This window comes from Pinus tabuliformis, chromosome 7 (assembly GCF_031772625.1).
Source record: "Pinus tabuliformis cultivar Carrire ecotype Pingquan chromosome 7, CPIR1, whole genome shotgun sequence".
NCBI classification, from domain to species: domain Eukaryota; kingdom Viridiplantae; phylum Streptophyta; class Pinopsida; order Pinales; family Pinaceae; genus Pinus; species Pinus tabuliformis.
This window is the reverse complement of record NC_142293.1, coordinates 48301387-48309699: the sequence shown is the minus strand read 5'-3', so window position 1 is coordinate 48309699 and position 8313 is coordinate 48301387. Positions and strand designations below refer to the sequence as shown.

Below are 8313 nucleotides of genomic sequence, written 5' to 3'. Positions count from 1 at the left end.
TTTGATTGTGGATATTCCATTAGGCTACTCGTCACAACAAATATAATAAAATTATATTTAAAATATGAAATTGTGCATTATTACAATTTTATTAGATTTCTAGATTTGTAGATTTACTATTAATAGTGCATGCATGCGAATTTCAAATTATGTAGGAAAAAGAGAATAACGAAGTATAATATAACACACACATTTGACACATGAAATGACTTGCAAACCATTTCGAGAGAAAATCTCATGTGGAAGGTGAGGTAGGTCTCCTCTCTTTCTCTAAATGGAAATATGGCTACCAGTATAAAGGAGTATGGTATGTGGCTTGTGGTCTATTAAAATGCATGAATCCTCTCTTTGTCCTCTACATCCTATCACTCTTGGCCATTTTTTCTTAGTAATGGAAAAAACGCACTCAAAAGAATGCAACCTCTTTTCCTGATAGTGGCCTAACTATAACACATCTCGATAGCATACTAGTGGTTAGGTTTGACTATCTCAACTCTTAACCATAGTTATGATATATACTCTTCTATATTATTCTACATCATAATGATGTGGCTAGCCTCTTTTTCATGAATAATGGGGGCTAACCTGGTATCCTCTCGAATTATGGTGGTGAAAATAAGAAGGTCAAATTTTGAGTGGAATAAATTTTGCATATGGAATATGATTGACATGATTCTTGCATTGTTGGAAAGGTCTCTCTATGTAGAGTAGAAAAAGAGTTACAGTTCTAAAGCCAAAATATTTTGCATCCCCCATGAAAAACATTGTTTGATGCATCAAAAATCTCCAAGAAGTTTCCAAACCCTAATTTAGTCAAACTTGGTCTCACCGGTAAAAATGGCATTGAGAGCTAATTCCTTCACCTTTTCCACTCTAAAATCATCAATATGGATGGAAAAGGATATAATGGTTCAATATAGATCAATTTATACCATTTGTTTTCATTCCTTCCTGTGCACCGCTGTGATACACAAAATGAATGACACTTTCACACCTTCACACTTTGCACATGTGGTTACCCAACAATCCATATTAGAACTATAATGTAATATTAATACTTAGATATTATCTCTCACCACTGCTACCATTGATACATTAGGTAAAGAGCGAAGGGGCAGATTCATACATTGTGCAAAGCCCAAAAATACATATTGAGCAAATACTGAGCAATATTATACATCAATTTCTTTCACACTTCCGCACTCGTACATGTTTTCCCTCCACATAATGAGAAATTTGTATCCACAATGAAATATTTGTCTACACAATCAAAGCTTATCTCACATATGCACACTGTGCTTAATAAAAGAATTTGCATATTTATCTATTTATTGTTTTTCTTTTGCTCCTTTCACTATGTCTCTTGAGATATCTCCTTCTATTATTATGGTCATATTATTTTAATAATGAAATGGTTATGTGACACATTAAAATTTGCAAATCGCAAAGTGCCTTACTTATCATATAGATGTTTTTGTTTTTTCACAAAGTTTAATAATAGAATTTATACATTGTTTATTTATTTAATTAAATAAATTGATTTAAGATGCCAAAATAAAGATGTTTTTAACATTATTTATGCATTCGTTTGTGCATTTTAGCATTCCTTTCAATTTTCCAAAAGCCAATAATAAAACTAAACTTGTTTTTATCAATTTTCTATTTCAAAGGTTGAATATTCATGGTAAATATACATGCTCTATAAGTTGCATTTCCCTTAATAGTCATGGAAACAATTGCAAGGACAAAATAACTTCCAATATTGATGCAAATATAGATAGAAAAATAAGTAAGCAACAACTAGATTACATGCAATCATAATAAAACCTATAATTCATTCAATTTGGGAAAATAGTAATTAATCCCTTATTATTATATTCAATGTGATTCTATCTAAGTAACTGGTGTAGAAAATGGAGGTCTATCCACAAGACTTCTAAGGTAGTATTGATCAAGTGATGATCATGGTTACATCATTTTTGAAAGTTCTCTTGATATGCACATAACTTAACTAAACACAAATCTCACAACGAGTACTTCACACATAGTACGTAATTTTCAATACAAATCATGGATTTGTATTGAAACACATTCTCTAATTTCTTATATTTAATGGCAACTATCTTTGAGCTTTGAAAAAACTACAATTAGAAACAAATTCCTCTTCTTGTACTCCATTACACATGTCTTCCAACTTATTCAGTGTCCTTGTTCATAACAAAATGAGAACTAAGAAGAAAATACAGAGAATACTATAAATACTCTTACCATAAAGAGTGCATCTATAAGCTATGTGTTATCACCCAACAAATGACCACCTAGACATTTGTTATTATATGGATCGTAATACACCATGTAGGAATAATTTGACTATGGTAAAGCCACTTCAACCATAGGAAATAATTTAGTAAACCATATTTCCTAAATTATTTGACAATAAAATTCCAAAATCCCATGAGAATAATTGAATAAATGGTTATTTATTTAATTTGCTCTAGAAATAATTATTAATTAATTTTGAATTAATCACCTTGGAATATTTAAATAAATCACTATTTATTTATTACTCCTTATTGATTCTATATTTTCCTTATGGCATAGTTATTAAACGACTATTTGATAACCATTTCTTTCTTAATTCTCACAATGTGATTAATAAATCATATTTATTTATTAATTACTTCAACCACTTTCTAAATAAATATATTTAACCAATTTGAATATATTTGCCCTCTCTAAAAAATACAATAATGTATTCTCAACAACTACATTTTGATTTGGTCAGTAATATTTTATTATTTTCCATTTCTCAATTTAGCTCAACACTTTGTTATAAATAAGAGGGGTTTCCCTCCATTCTTCTCCATGACCATTTCACCGATTTTGTAATACCCTCACTAGGGATATACATTAATAAAATTATCAGTTATTCAAGTCCTCCATTAGGTTGTTACACTATTATGTTGTTATATGTTTCTATTTGTATGATCTATTTTGTTGCAGGGTTTTCTCTCCTATTTTATTGCAAATCTTAAGCATCAAAGCAACCATTTTTTTTTTGTTAGGGTTATAAGTCACCTATAACTTAAGTGAAACATTTCTGACACTTGCTAAGAATTTTCACAGCAGCACTATGAGTTTCTCAAAAATTTCAATTGGACTTTCTCATTCATTCCTCGCTGTGTATTGAACTTTGGCCTTTGATATTGTAAAAATTGTACATTTACTGATTTATACTTATATTGTGACATGTTGCTTTCTACAATGTTAAAACAAGAATACTTAAACTTCATCCTCCATTTTGTTTATAAATTATGAACGGGGATCCATATGAAATAATTTGTGTTGTCTTATTCATTCTAAACTTAAAAACCTTTAGAGCATAAGAACCCAATACCATTTTTTCTTATTGTAAACAACTTAAAAATATGACAATTGTGCACTAATAAACAAGAACCACTATCAAAATTCAATAGACTTGAATTCTCATAGGCTTTAAATATACAGTGATTTTACCATTACTCTACTATGAACTTTTATGATTTCAATAATACTTTCCATTAAAATCTCAAAAGATATATGTAAATCACATGATTAAGACTTGATTATGTTTTTAGTATCTGCTAATATGTATACAGGGGTAATGTATCCTTACATGTAAAAAAAATAGGGAACAAAGGTTTTCCCACGCATATTGTTCTTCCACATACCCTTCTAAACTACTAGAATGGATACTGGTTGCATAGCCATGTTTATTCATGGATTGACGAAAATACTATTTTATAATATCAATAAATAAGAACTTCCTAATTTTTTAGCAAATAGTATTTATTAAGTAATGCATTAATGTTATTAAGCATTGCAAGGATATTCTAATTTCACGTTTATTCATCAATTAAATGCTTATGTTAACTTGGAAATGATGTTTTGTTCATGGTACGATTATGCCTTAATTATTATTTTAATATGCTATCGAACAATGAATTCATTACATGTTTTGTGTGCAGTAGGAAATTAATTGAATCTATGTAACGTTTTGCCAAAATGCTGCCTATATTGGATACTTATTGCAGAGACTTATGTATGTTCTTGAGCTTTTTACACTCATTAAATGCTACTAAGCACTTGAATGATGTGCTCATTACCCATTGATTAGCCGAATAAATGTCGAGAGGACTATTTTATACTATCTATAAATATGATCTTCTTCATATCTTTACAACAAATAATCATTAAACAATGTGGCAGAGTAAATGCTACTTATGCATGTTCTTGAGTTTTTTACAGGCATTAAATGCAACTAATCACTTGAATGATTTGCTCATTACCAGTTAATTAGCGGAATAAATGTTGAGAAGACTATTTTATAATACCTATAAATATGATCTTCTTCATATGTTTAAAACAAATAATCTTTAAACAATGTGGCAGAGTAAATGCTATTAAGAAATTAAAAGATGTAAATTTTTTGTGAGTTAGGAGGTGTGGAGAAAGGTTCCGTTGTGCTGAAGAAATGTGTCAATCCCAAAAAGTAATTGAAGGAAATACGAACATCGTTTCAATTGGTTATGACTAACACGGGTTTACAAACAATAAATGTTATTAAGCACTGGAACAATGTGCTAATTAAGTTTGGATTCACCAATAAAGGTTGAAAATACTATTTTATAATATAGATAGATATGATTTTATTGATATATTTATAGCTAATAATCACTACACAATGCATGAGAGTAAATGCTATTAAGCACTTGAGCAATGGCATAATTGAGCATATATTCTTCAATGCATGAGAGTAAATGCTATTAAGCACTTGAGCAATGGTATAATTGAGCATATATTCTTTGAATAAATATTAATAGTAATTCTAAGTTTTAATTAATTTTCCAACACTAACTGTGTAATCTTTTCCAATGTAATCAATATACATCTCTAAACAATCTCGCATCTTCTCAAGCATTTCCATCTCAATACAACTTTTCCGCTTGTGGTTGCCCTTCGCACTTGTCCTTTCCCACATATTCTGCTACTAAATACTTCCAACAATGTGCAAGTGACCTATTATCATTACAAAGATTATATCATATAATATGTTATAAGAACTGATGATTACAAGTAATCCTTGGTTATAGTGATATATGGTTTGACTGGTAGAGATGTTATTGATAACATGTTTGATTTTGGCCCCATGTAATAATGTTATAAGAACTAATGATTACAAGTAATCCTTGGTTCTAGTGATATATGATTTGACTTGTAGAGATGATATGGATAACATGTTTGATTTTGGCCCATGTAACAGTGACCGGTGTCAATTTGATAAGTATTTGCAATGTGTTAATCAGATAAACATCTACAATAATTCTTCAATGTTGGTTGTATTATGAATTGTATTAGGTGTTGCTTTTGGTGATATATCACTGTTTGTAAGTAAAAGTTCATTGTCTTACTAGCATGTGTTAATGAAATAAAAATTTGCACTAATTCTTGAATTTTCATTGTATTATGTGTTGTTTTTGGTGATATATGTATGTAATGTAGAAGTGTGAAAAGGTTTTCATTGTGCTTTATCTACACAACCTTAACCAATTAATCAACAATAAAAGGCACAATCTATACTGCATCGTGGATATCAATCTAGTTATCGTAACACAATTTTGATTATCAATGATTGTTACATATCATATATCCGTGAGTATATATATTGTTTTCATTATCAAGTGCTAATGAATGCTTAAGGATGATTTGTCATATCGATAATCCTGTTGTTTATTGAAATAAAAAATTAAGTCCTTATTTTCTAATAGCCCCACAAAATCTCCTCGTACTTTGAATTTCGAATTGTAAATGTCATCAAGTTTGAGAAGATTGACATAATTTTACATTTTGTTGAATCTTTTTTATTCAGATTCATGACATTGGAAACTCCAAACACATTAAAGTTCATCGTATCATTAATTACAGAATATAAGTACTTTTAATTAATAAAACATATTTCTTACATATGATAAACAGCTGCAACATGTGCAGTTATACATAGTGCAGTTTTACGGGCGGCGATAAGGTACATACAAGTAAAAACTGCATATCCTTCAGGACGAGGAAACACTATTCTTTACATATATACACCTATATACCAACGGATTGCTGATACAGACATGTATCAATATTTTTGGGATTTTCAGATATAATATACATATAACATTTTGGCTCCTATATTTGCGACTTCTGCTGCTGAGAAATAAGGACTGGAACATCACTGTAAAAACATCGTAGTAGCGTCATACACAGAAAAGGCCTGCAGAAAGTTGTTAAGTGTTAAGAAACTAATCGATCAGAAATCGGATCTAACCCAATAAAAAATCAACTCTATATATAAATTATAAAATTATTAACACATGAATCATGATAGACATTTTTATGAGACGAACTATTTTTCACCCAACCATTTGACCGTTTAAAGTTGGAAAACTAGATGCAAGGATCTTCCAGATGATAAATCTTAGGAAACCAGTTATTAGGATCTTCTAAATGATAAATCTCTTCCCATACTTGAAAATAAATTTGAATTACACGGTGGAATTGGGTCAAATATAAAATAGCAATAACCACAGGTAAGTCATACCAGATATTACTTTATCAAAATACTTACGTTGTGTAATAAAAATACTTAAATGTATAGAGTTAAGATTTTTTAGACTTGCCTGTTCTACCCATTTGTGAGAATTAGTGTCACTCTTTGTAGTTTGGAAGGGGCACCTTGCCTGCTTCAATTGAATCGAAATCCTCCAACAGAATCTCATAATGCCTTTTTACTTCTTCTGCAGATTTCCCATCACCAACCATAGAAGCCACCTTATTCCAACGGTCAGGAGTGTCTTTTTCATAGATGGCTAACGCCTTCTCAAATAGTTTGTTTTGTTTGGAAGTCCAAATCGTTGAGCTGTTGCTGGAAGAAGCCTTCCCTGAGGACGAACCCGATCGGCTAGCCATATTGTACTAAGTCTGGAACGGATATCGTCAAGCACAAGTTGAAATATAATATTTATAGATGGACAAGAATTACAGTAGGTCCCTATGGTCTACCAACCTTTCAATAATAAGAAAATTTAACAAGAACATAGGAAGTAGTTAACTCTATATAACCCTATATCAAACTGCAGAGTCAGTTAATCCTCTTAGATTCCATACAATTCTAAAACCAGTGCTATAGAAATCTAAAACCCAGATTCCATACAATTCTAAAACCAGTGCAATAGAAATCTAAAACCCAGTGCAAGAACCCAATTATTTGAAATGCTACAGCAGCGATAGGAGGTTGGGAACACGATAGAATAAAAAAGAATAATTCGATTTGGAATTTCAACAGAAAAGTGTAAGTCAAAAATAGCGCATCATATTAAGGAACTAAAAACATGCTAGAATTAGAATCTGTAGCTACTACTTCCTCCAAATACTCTGACAGGCAGTAAAACCAGTGGAACTCAAAGCAAAATTAAATTGCAGATAAATACTTACTGAACTTTGACAGGACTGGATGCAGTAGGGTTTCCGACGGAAACTGTAATTCAAGCTTCTGTCAAGGGCTAAGGGAAGCACTTTGCGTTGGACGTCATAGATCGAGATCCGTATAAATAGAGGGAGCTAGTGTTCTGTAAAGTGAAATAGTCGTCGAATCTATGGTTATTGGGAACTGATTCGACTGTATACAAGCTGTACGACGGATTCTGAATCCAGTAAATTGGAATCAGATTGCGGTTATCCATGGAAGAGAATAAACGATCATATATAGATGTTTCATTGAAATTAATAACGTTGCGACAAACATAGCATTATTGATATCTAAATTTAATATAGATAACGGGGAGAAATCCAAGTCATTTTATTAAATTATTTTTAGGTTTTGACTAAGAAAAATAACTTAAATATGTGGAGTTATTATTGAATTGAGATTTTTGTGATCCATATTAGTTTTATCAGAAATTTTTTGGCGTAAATCATAAGATCTATCATTTGTTGACATGTTTCGAACCAACAAGAGTATCATTTGTGGACATGTTTCGAACCAACAAGAGTATCATTTGTGGACATGTTTCGAACCAACAAGAGTGGGGTTCATCATCACGACAAGTTGAAGAAACAGATCCAACTTTGTATGTTAAATAGTTTGACCAGAGCCTCCAACAGCTAATTTTGACTTGGGGACTAGAGTCATAAAATACTTTTAATAATTTAAAGGAAGTTAGTTATATTTGGTGACCATACCATTCAAATATATAAATATATAAAATAATTTTAATTGGTGCTTCAGTT

The 8313-nt window shown here is 30.7% G+C and overlaps 1 pseudogene; it reads right to left on the bottom strand.

Moving 5' to 3' along the window:
• Positions 1-6717: 6717 nt before the first annotated feature.
• On the bottom strand, positions 6718-6993 carry LOC149245157 (protein RADIALIS-like 5 pseudogene; annotated as a pseudogene).
• Between the last annotated feature and the right edge of the window lie 1320 nt (positions 6994-8313).